This window comes from Fukomys damarensis, unplaced genomic scaffold, assembly GCF_012274545.1.
Source record: "Fukomys damarensis isolate Sample0158 unplaced genomic scaffold, DMR_v1.0_HiC HiC_scaffold_23, whole genome shotgun sequence".
In the NCBI taxonomy this organism is placed as follows: Eukaryota; Metazoa; Chordata; class Mammalia; order Rodentia; family Bathyergidae; genus Fukomys; species Fukomys damarensis.
Genome location: NW_022900935.1, coordinates 36,965,285 through 36,982,009, shown reverse-complemented (window position 1 = coordinate 36,982,009; position 16,725 = coordinate 36,965,285). Strand labels below are relative to the sequence as shown.

General features: G+C 40.7%; 1 long non-coding RNA gene and 1 pseudogene across 2 annotated transcripts in view; one reads left to right on the top strand and one right to left on the bottom strand.

Moving 5' to 3' along the window:
- Window positions 1-16,725, top strand: part of LOC104859956 — a 33,943-nt pseudogene that overhangs the window by 15,318 nt on the left and 1,900 nt on the right.
- LOC117287350 overlaps window positions 8,876-16,725 on the bottom strand; it is a 9,228-nt gene continuing 1,378 nt past the window's right edge. Inside the window, exons 2-3 of one of the 2 annotated variants that reach the window (XR_004518614.1) lie at window positions 11,154-13,087; window positions 8,876-9,069 (exon numbers count right to left, since the gene is read on the bottom strand). This is a non-coding gene — a long non-coding RNA (uncharacterized LOC117287350). Of the gene's footprint in view, window positions 9,070-11,153; window positions 14,069-16,725 lie in introns of those variants that run through there. The other variant, XR_004518613.1, reaches the window with a different exon arrangement.

Genomic DNA, 16,725 nt, shown 5'->3' with positions numbered 1-16,725 from the left:
TATGTGTGTATATATATATATATATATATATATTTATATTAAAAGACTAATAATAGCAGTATGTTATGCATTGATAGCAGCAACAGCTTTTCCAGGTTCTGTAGTCATCTGAACAAAATTATAGACATTCAGCACATTCCATTAAAAAAAACAAAACAAAACAAAAAGAAACAAAGAAAAGAATAATATCCAGAAAACAGCAAAGTTCTGTTGCTGTTGTGGTAACTGGCACCATTTTTTTTAATAGCACCTTAATCATCATCTGGAAAGAGAACATTCTAGAGTAATATCATTAAATGTAGCTCTGATAAGGCATGATCACTACTATGTATCATAAAGCAGGTACAAGATATTTTACATTCACAGAGGTATGATACCGTACCATCCTACACCAATAATACTAGAATCAGTTTTGGTTTGAAATTCACTTTGTCTGCAAATAAGATTGCTACCCCTGTTTTTTTCTGGGCTCCTGTCACATGGAGAATTATTTTGCATCCTTTCACTTTCAGGCTATGTGCTTCTTTTTGCACTAGGTGTGTTTCTTATATACAACATTTTGTTGGATTTTGCTTCTCATTCCATTTTGCCAGTCTATTTCTCTTGATGGGTGAGTTGAGGCCATTGTCCTTGATGGTTATAACTGATATGTACTAACTTATTATTGACATGTTATTGGCCATTTGTTGACTCTTTTTGCTTTTTCACCTTCACCATTTAGTTTATTGCCTTTCCTATTTGATTAGCTCTGTTGGGCCTCATGGTGTTGTTGCCTTCATTGTCTTTTTCTAGGATCTTGTTTAGAATTGCTTGTAGTGCTGGTTTGGTATTCATGTAGGTTCTCAGGCGTTCTTTGTCTTGGAAGTGTCTTATTTCCCCATCCATTTTGATAGAGAGTTTTGCAGGAAACATCAGTCTAGGTTGGAGGTTGTTCTCTTTTAGTAATTGAAGTATCTCATTCCAGGCTCTCGTTGCCCCAAGGGTTTGTGTTAAAAAGTCTGCTTTGATTCTGATGGGCTTTCCTTTGTACGTGATTTGTTTCTTTTCTCTTACTGCTTATAGTATTTTCTTCTTCTGTTGGGTTTCTGGGATCTTGATTATTATATGTCTAGGTGTAGATTTTTTTATTTGTTTCTAGTTGGGGTCCTATATGCCTCAGTTATCTGAATGTCAAATTCTTCTCCTCTGTTTGGGAAGTTTTCTGTCATTAATTCTGCTAACAGCTTTTTGAAGCCATTTATATTTTCTCCTATTACTTCATGTATTCCTATCAGTCTTATGTTATTCTTCCTTGCATCATCTAGGAGCTGTTGGATTGATTTCTCATGATCCCTTACTGTTTTTAAGAGATCTCTCTTTTCATGGTCACTGACTGCCATCTTATCTTCTATATCTGAGAGTCTATCTTTGCATTCTTCTATTCTGTTGTGTACACTTTCTATGGAGTATTGAATCTCCTGGATATCTGTTTGAATCTGTTTTATGGATTCCATTTCTTTCCTATGTTGGGTGTTTATTTTTTCCATTTCTTTCTTATGCTGGGCCTTCATGGCTTCTATCATGGTCCTGAGCTCATCTATTTTTTTGTCAGTTTCTGCTCTAGAGTCTCAAATCACCACTTCCATTTTGCTAACTACCTCTATGGTTATCTGGGAAATTATTTCTGGTTTGAATTTTTCTAGAGCCTGATTGATCTGTTTTGTTACTTCCTGTGCTTTGAGTTCAGGGTGTCCTGGTGGTTCACTAACTGCCTTTTCATCCTCATTTGCCTACTGTTTGCCATTGGTGAACTGGAAGTCTGTCCTTGTGTCTTGCTTAAGTGTTTTCTCATTTTTATTTTTGTTGTCGGACTGTCCATGGTGTAATCTCTGGATTATCACACAAATCTTCCTGATATAGTTGTGCCCTAGCTTCTGTGTCTCTAATGACCCTCAGACATTCTCATCTTCATAACATCAGAGAAAACAGTTCATCAAATCAACCGCAATGCTTTATCCCAACTGATACAATCAGCAACACATTAAGATCAAGCACAACTTGGACACTGACCACCTGTGGTAGTCACTAGTCTATCACCCTTAAATCATTTGAATTAAGTTGAAATCAAGAAGCAGTCCAGAACATGTCTGCAATGAACAAAATTTCAATATAGTGTATTTAACATTTAATGGCTCAGACCGAGCGAGGATGCAAGACCCCTGATCTCATTTAGCTGATGGCTGAACCCCATGATGCTGACTGACCTCGGGCTGCAAGGCCCAGATTGAGATCCCCAACCTTCTGAATGGTTGAACTCCACAACGTTCTATTACAGGTTTCCCACACCCTTTCTTTAAACATGTTCAAAGTTGGGAACTCAGAAAAATACCCTTGATGACCACCTCTGCCTCTGCAGAGTGGGTCCAAAGACTGGCACAGTCAGGAGGTCTGAGAGTGCGGGAGGGGCCGGTTATGGGTGTTCAGGGCCTTCCCGGTGCTTGCGTGATGGCGGCTGGAGCAGGCGTGGCTCTCCTTCCCGTGGTGGATCGGGGCCCAGGCTACCTGTAACTCTTCCTTTTATTCATTCATTATACTGTTTTTTGGTCTGAACTTCATTGGTTTCTACTCTTATACTTTCCTTCCTTTTACTAGTTTGGGGTTTGCATTGTTCCTCTTTTCCTAGGGCTTTCTGGTTGCATAGTTAGGTTGATTATTAGCTCACTCAGGTTTTGTAATCTGGTCATTGAACACCTAGAACTTCTCTCTTAAAACTGCTTCCATCCTGTGCCATACATTTTGATATATTGTACTGGTAGTATAAATTAGATCTAGAAAATGTTTTATTCCTTCCTTGATTTCTTCTGTGACCCACTGGTGATTCAATAGTTTACTTAAGAGAGTATTTAATCTGTCTATTTATGGCAATGAAATATTGAAGTTCCCTACTAGAATTGTGTTTTTTTATTTGATCTTTTATATCTAGTAATGTTTGTTTTCTAAAGTTGAGCATGCTGGTGTTTGGTGCATATATGTACAATTGTTATCTCTTTTTGACAGGAAAAGTCTGAAAGACATCTTCCCAAGACTTCTGACCTGTCCCCACATTCTCTTAACCTCATAACAATATGAATACCTCTAATCAACTGGACTACTTTAATTCCTGTTTACACTACAAATCACTCCAGACCAAGGGGCCCTTATCTTCAGATTAGAGAACCTTGGACAAATATGAAATAGTCCAGTGACCATAGTCTAGATCTTTTGGTAAAATGTTTCTTTTACATGGCACACCATTGAATTTTGTTTCTTGATCCATACTACCAATCTTTGTATTTTCATTGGTGAATCAGTCCATTACATGGAGAGTTATTGCTGAAAAGTATTGGCTTGTTTTGTCCTTGTATTATTTTCCTGTTGCAATCCTCCACCTTCCTGCTTAACCATTAAACCCCTCTCCATGTGGATATTCATTCCAAGAGACTTTTAGGCACTGATGGTTTGTCTCTTATGAGGATATCTTTCAGAAAATTTTGGAGTGCTAGATCAGTGGATATGAATTCTTTGAGTGGTCTTTATCATGGAAATATCTTATATCTCCATCAACTTTGGAAGATAATTTTACAGGATATATCAGCCTAGGTTGAAAGTGGTTTTCTTGTAGAGCTTGTAATACTTCACTCCAAGTCTTCCTGGCCTTGACAATATGTGTTGAAAAGTCTGCAGTAACATTTAAGGGTTTAACCTAAGAAGTGATTTGTTGATTTTATGACAACTTGATTCTGTTCTTATGTTAGAATTCCAGGACTTTGACTATGATGTGTCTCAGAGAGGTTATTTTCTGATCATGGCTATTTGGGGTTCTATATTCCCCTCTTCTCTGTACATTCAATTATTTCCCCTTATATGTAAAGTTTTCTGCTATTATTAAAGTAACTATGTACTTATGCCATTTGTGCTTTTTTCTGATTTTTTTGCTAAATCCAATTAATGTTAAATTAGTCTTTTTTATATTATCCAAGAGATGTAGGATCCATTTTCTTATTCTCTTATTGTTTAAGGTATCTGTCATGAATTAGTCACCCATAACAGCCCTCCCTTCTGGTTCTGACACCTACGCATGCTGATCAATTCCACTGCCCGTACTTAGCATAGATTTTAATTTCCTGAATTTATATTTGTAAACTTTTTATGGAATCTAATTCTTTTTATATTGGTAATTCATGTTTTGCATAATTGTACTGAGCTTGCTAGCAATCTGTTAGTGTCTTCTGTAGATGAGCTGCTGATTATCTTGTTTACATGGCCCATTATCTGTTTATTTATGTCTTCTGTGATCTTGCTAAGTGCCTTATTGATCTATTTTGCTGTCTCCTCTGTTAGATGTTTGAATAATTCAAGTGTGTGGTTTTTGGTTTTCTCTTCTTTGATGCCTCATGAATCAGCTTTAGGGAAGTTGAGAGATTTTGGATTTATTTTGTTGCCTTCTCTTCTTCTGATTCTATTTTTTGTTTTTTATTATGTTGAAGCTTGTGAATTGATTATACTGGTAATCTTTGTTGCTGTTATGGAGACCTCTTTAGTTAATGTCTGCATTTCAGTGATTCCATCTCAGTGTGACTATTGGCTTTGTCCTCTGTCACAGGATTCATTCCTCCATTTCTCTTGGAGGAAAGTTTGCAGCATATTTGGTCCAGTACCCAGTTTTTGTAGTATCAGCCACAGCATTGTTAATGATGACCTCCAGGCAATCCAGATATTGACATCCTGAGAATAACAGCACCAACTATGTCACCTTATCTACAGTCTCAAAAGCAGCAACAGTAGTAGCATTAAAGACAAACTGTATATTCACAAACCCTAAAGTCCTATAATGTACTGTCCTTACCCTAGAAAATTGTAATTATCATACAAACACTAACACAAACCAGATATTAACCTAGTATTGATTCACAGTAAATACCTACTAAATTTTCCTGCCACAACAGAACAATTTTCGACAATAATAGCACTAAGTGAAGTAGCTATCTAGAGATTCATAATGCTTAATTGCTATACTAGTAAAAGTAGAGTGTCCTAGTTACTTTTCTTGTTGATAAGGCAATCCCCCCATAGAAGTTAAGGAAAGGTGATAGGTCTATTTAGCTCACAGTTTATATAGGTTTCAGTCCATAATCTCTTAGCTCCAAGGCAGACAGTCTTCACAGAAGGGAACAGTTCATGGAGGGGAGAAAGTAGCAAAGTAAGCAAGGGAGGACTACATTTCTTTGTGCCTCTTTTATCTTATCCAGTCTACTTAGGGTGTGCACAATTCACACCCTTAATCCTAGTGCCCTTTGCCTAGCGTTGCACCATGAATCACTCCCAGAATCATACATTCTAGACCCAGCCGCCCCTGAAAAATATCCCTATGGACATCTAGACATACACTGTATATGGAGGAAGTGAAGAGCTAGAGAATAAAACAGAGCAAAATGTGAAAAATCCATGGAATATGAGAGGGATGAGAGAAAAGTGAAATTGGGGATCCTATTGAGGAGTCAAAGGAAATTAATAACCTTAGAAAACTGTCATGGGAAAAAAATGAACAAAAGGAGTAAAAACCAGAGAAAAAAACAGGAAATGAGAGATGAAGACAGGACAGGATAAGATAGAAAGAGATAAAAGAGAATAACGAGGAAAAAAATGAGACAAAAATAGATTTTTTAAAAAGCCATGTCCCTAACAAAACTGATACATGAAGAATAAAGATTGAAAAATATGCTAAATGATTAAGTCAGAGAAAAATTCTACTGTGTTTCTAAATGAGTAGTTTCCTTCTAAGATCTGCAGCCTTAGAATCCAGCCAGTCACTATTTTCTCCACCCAGTTTTATACCTATGGGTTTTTGAGGTGCCTTCCCCAACACAGAGGCTCTTTTATCTGTTTAGCTTAGATTTTGGTTACTGCTCCAGCCTGGTGTGTCCTTGCTTACCTTGGTGGATGTAAAAAGAGACCATCCCTCTGGTCTCTGCTGGAGGTAGCCCCAGGGCCTGGTGTTCAAGTGGACTGTTGGTCTTGGTCCTCCCATCCGTCTTTGGTCATTGTCCTCATTCCAGATTAGATTGGTCGGTTAGTCTAATTTTCTGTTGCTCTATCTGGGAGTTGCTGGATGGTCACACTACCTGACTATGGCTATGGTCTGTTTGCTGTCATGGGCAGTGCTTATGCTCAGATCTGTGTGGTCTCAGGTTTTTTGATTTTTCAAACACTGAATGCTGGAGAATTTATTTTCAATTTCAGCAGAAGGGGCAGATAGATAATAGCATTGTTGGAACTTGAGAAAGTCAAAAGCATATAGTTTCTCCTTTCTACCTTTCTTTCTAACCTTTTGCTATTGTATGGCGTCAACAACAGATTCTATGAATCAACCTTAACAATTCCATCCTTCTAGCACCCAGACAAGACTACTTCAAGTTTTGATGAAAGAAACCTCATCCTTAGCACCTTGGACCTCTTTCTTGCTGGGACAGAGACGACATCCACAACACTGCGCTGGGGTCTGCTATACATGGCCCTCTACCCGGAAGTCCAAGGTGAGCATACAGTTTGTGCTCCTGACCAGACCAAGTGGTGCTTCTGGAAAGCAGGAAGCTTGGCAGATGGGAAGGCAGGCAGCACAGTCCGGAGACTGTGCTATCTCCTTGTGTAAGACTTGAGTCTCACTTTTACTCCTGGAGCGTGAACAGCCAAGAGGCCTTCATGATGCTGGGCTCAGTAGCTCAGCGAGGCTCCAGGAGCTTGTCTGATAGCGAGAGTCACCCAGGAAGGAACACACCAGGCAAGTTGGCTAATAGACCTTTATCAGCCTGGCCAGACGGCACCTCCTAAGCCAAGTAGCTCAGGAAGGGCGCCCAGCTCAGAAACAGAGGCCATTTTATATTGGGCTGAAGGGGGGGGGGTTTACACTTAAAACTTACAGAGAGAGGACAAAGGCAAAGAATCAGTTAATCTGAGCTAGTGGTCATCAGGCATATACTTGACCATCACGTACTAATGATAAGCAGATTGATTATCCATTTTTCCATTTTCAACTTAGATTACAACGTTCAGAACATTCCACTACAGGCAAGCAAGGAGTGGGGTGATTTATGTTGGGTCTCTGTGTTCACTACAGTTTCCATCTAGCCTCCCAGCTACTTCAAAGCAGCCACCCAACAATTCACAATTAATCACTAGTTATTCCATAAGGGATGGGGGGAGTGACAGTCTCCAGGTCATTCGCTGGTCAACATCGAGTCGCTCTGGTTCAGCCAGGCTCCCACACTTGGATGTGGGTGCATACTTTGAGTCTACTATCAGGATTGTGACCGGTCCAGGTAGTACAAGTGCTGCAGTGACTTCCTGCCCTCAGTGAGCTCTGAGTCCAGGGGAAACAGTGAAGACCATTGACATTGTCATAAATTCCATGAAACAGTGGCAGTCTCGGATGGAAATCAACTCATTGCCTTCCTTTTTCTCTACTGGATACTGTCCACAGTGCTTAATGTGGAATGCAGTGCCGTCCAATGTGCTTCTTTTCTGCCTACCCCACTTCATCCCCCACTGTGGTGTATGGGTGCTTCCCTAAAGTACATTTCCTTCCCTTGTCACTGTCCTTGTTTATGCCCTCAGCCTGACATTTGCTCTTCCCTCTATCATGAAGCCAATTCCCAATTTTTTCCCATGTGATAAAATTATTTACCTCAAATCATCTATTACTCTAAGATATTTCTGGCTTGGCAATTATTAATGTTTTCTTATGCCAGATATGACAACACAACTCAACTAATGTGCTCTTCACACATTATTCTTTTTTATTGATTTTATTGATACTTTTTAGGTATACAGTACAGTTACATTCATCACTAGGATCTTGTACCTCTACATGACAGATCTTGGTTCTCATTTTTCCCCATTCCCCTTCCCTCCCTTCACCCCCTCCACCTTCTCCTATTTTCAAATAATTTGTTTCCATTTTTTCCTTTTTTCATATTTTTCTTTTCTCTTATTTCCTTTCCCCTACCCTTCCCACTTCCCCTATACCTTTAGCCCTTTTCTTCCTATTTCACATTGTCAGTTATACAATTTGGATCTTATTTACACTTTTAGTTTTTCTCACCAGAGAAACTATTTGGTATTTACACATCTGTATAACATAGTATTCTTCTAACAACCCCACAAACTCTCATCCCTCCATGGACAGTGACTATTCCCATTGTTTTTGATCTCTCAGCTTTCAGAATACCTTGAACAGGTGGTGGATGGAGACTCTCATAATGCAGTTCTGCAAATTGTGGAATACGGTGTAATAAAGAGCCAAAACAAGTTTTGTGGATCAAGAACAACTTTTGTCCCTAATATAAACACAGAATAAATGGTATTGGAGTGCAACCCATGTATATTCATACATTACGTTATACTGTCTCTTTCACATATTGATATAAAATTCATATTTTATATGAGTATTTATTTATGTATATGTATCTTGGATCATGATGCAAAAGGCCTTACTACCTGAGGATTCTTTTTTTTTTAAAAAGTTCAAAGCTCCTGAGTTAGGATGTTGCATAAGTGTTCTCAAAGTGAATCAATAGATAATACATGCATGATTATGGAAGAGATTTACTAGGTGACCATACAGGGTGAGAAGCAGAAGAATTCACACAGACCCTCTGTAAGTTGGAAAATCAAAGGATCAGTATCTATTGAGCCCAAGAAGACGGAAACCTCAAAACAAGAGGGATCAAGGAGGCAAAACCAGTTAAAGGTCAGCGCCTAGAAGCCCACTGCAGAGTTGCCAATGTAAGTCTGCATTGGAAGGCTGAAGGAACTGGATAGCCATGTCCAAAGGCAATAGCCAAGATTTCAGCTCTTCCAAAATGGGGGCACTTCCTTCTTCTTTCCCCTCTCTGTTCTATCTATCCAGGATGGTTTGACCCCGCTGAGTTTGCTGGCCGACGTGTCAGTTATGAATGGTCACACCTAGAAGTGGTCTTTACTAATCTTCCAGGTAGTTCTTACTCCAGCCAAGCTGATCTATCACAATAGTGATCATAGATGTAAACTGGACTTCTGGAATAGAGGATCCAAAATAAAAATCAATTAAAGTTATAGAAGTTTACACCTGTGTTCATAGCAGCACAATTGTCCATAGCTAAAAGGGAGTAGTAACCTAGATGTTCATCGACCATGAAGGAGTAAACAAAGTGTGGACTACACATGGAATATAATCGTGTTCAATCTTAAAAAGGAATAAAATTCTGAGGTGTGCTGTAGCAAGAGCATTAATAAACAAACCACAATGGCATAAATGCTGTATAATTACACTTATATGAATTATTTAGAGTTGTCAAATTCACGGGAAATGAATGGACAATGGTAGTAGCCATGTGTTGGGAAAGGAGGAAATGAGGCTTCCTTTAATGAATATAGAGTTTCAGTTTTGCAAGATGAGAAATTTTAGAGATGGATTGCACAGTAATATGAATATATTTAAAATTAACCATAAGTTAAAATGAATTACATGGTACATTTTATGTTTATATATTTTACCCAACTAGAAAGATGTAACCCCAGTGAAATTTCTCTTTTAAAAATGGTCAATAAACAAATGTTACATGTTTATTTCTCTCTTGGGTAAAAGATCTGTAAGCTTTGTGAAGCACTTAGAATTCCAAAGACCTTTCAACTGTTGCTCTGTTGTATCTAGAATGAGGTCTTCCTTCTATCTCTAAAACTCTCTTGGGTAAAAGATCTGTAAGCTTTGTGAAGCACTTAGAATTCCAAAGACCTTTCAACTGTTGCTCTGTTGTATCTAGAATGAGGTCTTCCTTCTAATTCTCTAAAACCCTCTCCAGAAGACTGCCTTTCCACATTAAGAGGCAAGAAGAAAAGGCAGCAAACACCTTTCCTCAGAAGGGCTTGTTCCAAGAATGAGACATCTCTTCTGCTTACGTTCCATCCACCAAAACTTAGTGCTATGGCCACATTTAGTCAGAAGAGAACATGGGAAATGTAGTTTTCAACAGGACAACCAAGTATTCAGCTGAAATCCCTGTTACTGTATAAAGAGAAAAGAACACAGTGGGTGGCAGGGAGCGGTTTCTATTATTTCTTGGACCCTCAAATCAATTCATGTAAATCTCAAAGAATCCCTACAATGAAGGCATATCTATCCTCATTAATGAGACAGGAAAATTGAGACAGAAAGGCCTTCCATAGATTGCAGCAACAATGTTGTGAAGCAAGAGTTGTGTTCACTTTTGACTCATATATCTCTCTGATAATTTAGAGTCTATAGATCTGCTGTGTGTGATAGCTTAATAATGGGATGGTAATCAGAATGGGGGGCCTTGAATGTGATTAGCTCTCCTGAATGGGACCAGGTACTTTAAAAAAATAAGTTTCAGAGAGTTGTGTTGCTCCTTGGTGCGTGTCAACACACAGCAAGGAGGTACAGTCCATGAGTGGAGAATGTGGTTCCACCAGGTACCAAGTTTCTTGAAAATTTGATGTTGGAATCTTCAGGATCCAGAACTGAGAAATAAAATTCTGTGGCTTGTAAGCCAGCCATTATAGGGAACTTTATTATACCAGTCTCAATAAGACCTGATCCTATTGTGAACTTAGCTGTTCTCAGCCTGAATATTCTGTTCTCTGGGCCACCCAGGCTAATGGGAATTTAGAGTACTGGCAATTTTCTAAATAAGCCCTAAAATGGGGAAGGTCCATTTTGTTTATTTTCAGAGTGAAGGTAGTTAAAATCCAACAGTGAAGCTCTTATAGAGCATTCCCACATTTATAGAAGAAATCACAAAATTTAAGAAACACTTGACACCCCCTTCTCTTCCAGAAAAAGTGCACGCTGAGATTGACAGAGTGATTGGCCAGGCGCAGCAGCCAAGCTTGGCCAACAGAGAGTCCATGCCCTATACCAATGCTGTTGTCCACGAGGTGCTAAGAATGGGCAACATCGTTCCTCTGAATGCCCCCAGGGAAGTGAGTGTTGATACCACTTTGGGTGGATACCACCTGCCAAAGGTAAGTAGACCTCTTAGGCTTTGCCATCAAGCCTGTCTTTGACTTTGTCCTGGGAAATTATGAAATGTTTTCCAGTCCTAAGAAGTCAGTTACATGAGCAGAGTGATTTATCATACCTGATTGTCTTAATGTCCAACCTCCACAGCTTAAGAAGAAACTTTGTTTCTGCTCAAATTTGTAGAGGTTTCAATCCATGCGTAAATGGCTCCAAGGCAGCGTGGAATGGCAGAGGCAGGTGTAGAGGAGGAGCAGCTCTTGGCAAGGTGGGAAACAGGGAGAAATCAAGGGAGAAGGGAGGGAGGCACACCCATGGAGGTCATGCCCCCACCTCCCCTGAGGAGGCTCTGTAACCTGCCAGAGATATTTTGGAAAATTCTGTGACAAAATCCAGTAATTATAGACTGTTAAATGAGAAAGGGCATTTGAGACACTCAGCTCTCCAATCACACTAGCACTGCTTTTTCTAAAATAATTTCGCTAAAATAATTTCCCTGCTTGTATTACTTCAGATTCGCTTACAGCCCCATGGTAGGCTGTTGGGTCTAAGAAAGGAAGCCAGTCCCCGCTGTGCAGTACCAATTATTATAAAGGGAGAAAAAAGGACAACTCATATTATACAACAATCCTGTGCATTAGACTATTAGCCTATTTCAAAATATCTTTGTTCTCAGGATATGTTTTGTTTCCATTTTATAGACTAAGGTAAGATTCAGGAAAAATTATTTTTCAGATCTCGCAACTAGGGTAGGACAATAGCTGGTATCCAGAACCATATCTACACTGATTATTTTCAATACATAATGCTCCTTCACAGGACTTGCTTTTATCTGACTGTACAATATTCTCCCCTCACTTTTTATCCATTGTCCCCTGTTGAATTTCCTGTCTTCATGAACAGAAGGCATCGCATGCTACCTGCTTTTAAGATCTCCACACTCAGCTCCTCTGTGTCCCTGGAATCTTCTGTTCACAAAGCCCGATTAGGTGTCTCCCTGTGTTCTGTGGCCAACTGTCCCAGCCTGTGAGGGTCTGTTCTAGTTTGTCTCCATTCCTCCGAATAGGCTTTCCTCGGGGACACGCTCCAGTGGTGGAGCCGGGGAGCTTTCCCACTGAACACTGCCGGGTAGGACCACTGCAGAGCCAGGAAGTCCTCCCCTTCTAACTGAGCATGTCCTGGAGTGAATGAGATATGAACATTCCAGGTGCAGTTTGCATTGTTCTAACCATTCATCCACCTTCAGAGCACTAGGCCATCTCACTAGACTGATTTTACTACTAATTTTTCGCATCAGGTTTAATATCCGTCCTGGACAATAAGAAATCTAATGATACCTAGCACAGGAGCCATGGCTGTGACGCCAGACAAACCTAGTGCAGGAAATGGTTCTGTGTCTGCGTGCTCTGTGACTCCAAGGGCATTGTGAAACCTTTCACAGATACAGTTGGTTCATCTCTAAAATGCAGTTAAACTCTTCTTGCAGGCTCTGCATGGAAGTAAGTGAGGTCTTACATGCAGAGCTTCATACTCAAAATAGCAATTATTACTCTTAATTAACCAGCAAATACACCATAAGTATGTAAAACATTTGGGTCTCAAAAACAATCCAGAGCAGTATAGGGATGGAAGCACCTTCTTAGAAAGCATGATGAGGGACCAAAGGAAAATCCTCACTTGTTCCACAAAGATGCTCTCAGAATCCTCCAGCTAGAGGGAACATAGGAGCCAGATGACCTGGTGAGGCGAGGCTTTTGAGGGAAGTGAGTTTGGAGCCAATAATGAAAGAATGGCAAGAAGTTAGTTCATGAAAAAAAAAACGTAAAAACATTTTTGCATAATGAACAACACGGAAACCTATTCTGGTAGAACAACCAGTGGGAGGTCCCCCCTTAGTGGGAGCCCCAGTGTTATGGACTGTGTCTAGATGTCCCCCGAAGCTTCATGTGGTCACAGATGGTGTTTTGGAGAGGTGGCAGGATCTACGATGTGGGATGCTGGGGTGAAGGCTGCCCCATCATGGGTGGGATTGTTGCCTGCCCTCATGACGAGCACCTGCACAGAATATAAGAGACAGAGACAATGATGCTGCCATCTCTTAGTGTTGTTTGTCTTTTACTGCCTCCTGTCCACTCTGTGAGGACCCTCTGCCATGACACCCTGCCTTCCAATCCATCAAGTAGGGAATGAAACCTCTACAAACTGTGAGCTACAACAAACCTTTGCTCTTTGAACATTGAGTGTCAGGTGTTTTGTCTCAGCAATAACAACAGTGACTAAGACAGAGGGCAACACAGAAGGGAGGACCCTGGTGAATAAGAGGATGGATTTATGACCTGGGAGTGTCAGGAAGCTATTCAAGAGTATCAAGTGAGTACGTGGGCGATGTGACACAGTTAAGTCACGTTCAAATCATGCTCAGCTCTCAGGATGTGGAGCAGATGGAAAGGTCTGGCAGGGGCATGGTAGGAGGCATTACAGGAGTCTGGGAACACAAGGCAGCAATTCAAAGAGGAGCCTTTTGTGGGCACAGAATGGAGGAGACAGAATGAACTGACAGATAAATCATCCAGCATCACTGGTGGGTCCGATGAGGCAGCGTGAGGGAAAGACTCACTGTCTCTCCTCCAGGGTTTCTGGCCCTGTGGCTGGAGGAACAGAGGTTGCTGATCCTGACCAGCTGTTAGTGCTACGAACCCTGCTGTGAGTAGGGAGAGCAGTTGATACTGCAGGGAAGAGTAAGAAGCAAAAGAGACTTCGTTGCTATGGTCACTGACATCTGCCTGCAGATTAAACTGATTCAACACTGAAAAATAGTCTAACCTCCTGGAACATTCCTGGCAGGCAGTGACAGTCTATCCTCCTGAGTGGTCCTGTGAAAAAGTGTAGGATCCTGGAGACTGAGATCCAGGGGTGGTGGAACTGAAGGGGTACAGGAGCTGAGGCCAGCAGCAGCCCGCAGCTCAGGAGCCCAGGCCCCTGTCCCTGTGCCTGAGTGTGTTGCATGGGTCAAGCCTCACCTGACTCTCTTCTCCCTTTTCTAGGGGACCATGGTCATGACCAATTTGACTGCGCTGCACAGGGACCCCACAGAGTGGGCGACTCCAGACACATTCAACCCAGAGCATTTCCTGGAGAATGGACAGTTTAAGAAAAGGGAATCCTTTCTACCTTTCTAATTGGGTGAGTTCTGATGACAAGGAGTGAGATCGCAGAAGTTCCTCCCTGCAGTCTTCCTTCTCCTCTCTGTAGTCCTTTGCTTTGAATAAGATTCTTCCTCCTGGCTCGGCTCAGCACTACTCCATGTTGCTGGTGGCTGTGGTCCAGTGGACCTGGATTCCTCATTGGCTCAGAAAATCCCTGAGAATCTGCCATGCCCTTTCTTCTGATTTAGTTTTCATCTTTCCTTTGATCTCTTTTACACAGCAATAGGGATGAGGGACAGAGACCCATAACCTGACTCTTACCCACAAAGAAGGTTTTACATCTGCCATCTTCATAGAGTGGTTAATTCTCACAGATTCTTCTCAAGTTCACAAATTCAGCTCACACCAAAATAGAGATGATATTTAAATATGGAGAATGTGAGGTAGCAAGGGAAAGGGGCTACTTACCTTACGGGCATTACACAGTGACTTAAATACCATCAGCTTAACTAGATTGGGTTAGGCTTTATAAGAAATTCCTGAAGATGTCTTTTTTGCCTCCATAAATATTAATTACTTTTCACAACTCAAGTTAGTAAATATATATTTTATGCAGCTTGAACAGTCAAAAGGCTGATTCATTGAAATCTTTCTCTTTGTTTTATTTTCAGTCCAATGGCCTTTTGAAAATCTAACATCATAAAATCAATAGCAAATTATCTTATTGTATACCCTAGTGCAAAGATAGTGAACCTTTTAGAGACAAGTGCCAAAACTTCAAGCCAAGGCCTAGTGATTTATTGCAAACTGTTAACACTAGAAAAAACAGCTCATACATTCACATCCTTTGTCTTCAAGGGAATACAAAGAACATGCAGGCTAGAGATTGTCCACCACTGCCCTCGTGTAAATGGACAAAGTTCAAATTCCCGTCAGCGTTTTGATACTGGAGGGAAGAGACTTTGTAGCCAGGGTCACTGACATCTATTTACACATTAAACTGATTCTACACTGAAAAATAATCTAACCTCCCTGGAACATTCCCCACAGGCAATGCCAGTCTGGAGATAAGGCAAGAGAGGCATAACCAAACATGGCAATTATAGTCATGATATTGCTGTGGATGGTATGGAGTCAGTGGCAATCAGTTTTATCAAAACCTAAAGTTTGTGTCTTCCTCACTCTGTCTTTTGAAAATATCAGTGTGCTCCCCACAAACCTGCTGTGGAAGGCATGGGATTTGCTTATAATTAACTTACAGTAAAAGACAGATTGACGTTCTGAAGAAGCATCATTTTACTTCTGGTGAAACTGAGGCTCAGAGTGAAACGATCTGGGTGATTCTCGAGGGTTTCTGGCCGTGTGGCTGGAGGAACAGAGGTTGCTGGCCCTGACCACCTGTTAGTTCAACTAACCCTGCTGTTGAGTGGGGAGACCACAGTCTATGATTTTTCTGTCTGCTGTGCCTCGCTGGATGTGTCTGGGCTGATTCTGATTGTATCCCGTCTTCCCACACACCACGTCACCTATGCACACCATAAAAAGTCACTTCTAACATGAAAGCTTGTCTCAGATGTAGGAGTACCTTCCAGGCTTCCTGTTCATAATGATATCATGTTTTGTCTCACCGCACAAAGTTTCAGATGCACACTTCAATTATTATAACCATTCTTGTTCACGGCATTAGATCGGTGAGAAACTGATGCCGTAGGAATATGGCCCCTTGCTCATTCCACAAAAGTGCTTCACCTTATAATTGCTGCACCTCTGCTGAAAGGAATCTACATGGATTCCACACCTTTAAAAGAGGAAAGGATCCCCCTGTAAGCCATGTGATGCCCACCTGCATGTCATTTCTTCACATTTCGAGAGCCTCTTCTGCATAGCTGCCTCATGTGTCACCATGTTCAAAATTTCTTCCATCTAAATTAGCTATAGCTTGAGGAGGACTTATAGGGATACACTGGTGCTTTGAAATTGGGAACTGTAGTACATTCTTTTGAAAAGAGACTTTGCAAACGGATTATCTCAGGCAGCATTTACCAGTGCATAACCACTAATGATTAGACAGGTAAAGGGGCAAGTGACTATTTGTCATCCTTTTTAAAGCAAATAATACATGCCATCTGATTGGGATCTTTTCCTGGTCACAGCACAAGAGTTGGAGAGAGAGATTTTTGACAAGTGAGAAAGATTTCCTTTCGTGAATACTCTAATAATCCCCGTCACACAGTGGTCACTGATGAAGACAGTTCTTTAAACCTGTTTCTGGACTCTGCAGGTTCACTTCTGCACAATATATTGATTTGTCTAACAGAATCTTGGGACAAGTGGTTTGGTATCCTTTTCACAAGTTGCTAACCCCATATATATGGGATAGGCACAGAATAAAGATAAAAACACTCTTGACTTTGGCACAGGGCAGTGGAAAACAAGAGGCAGAAAGTCACAAAGCAGTGGCATACTTGCCGGTTACACCAGTTACATTTACATTTACTAAGCACTTTTGCATGCATAATCTTAAGCTATTTTTATGACAACATTCCC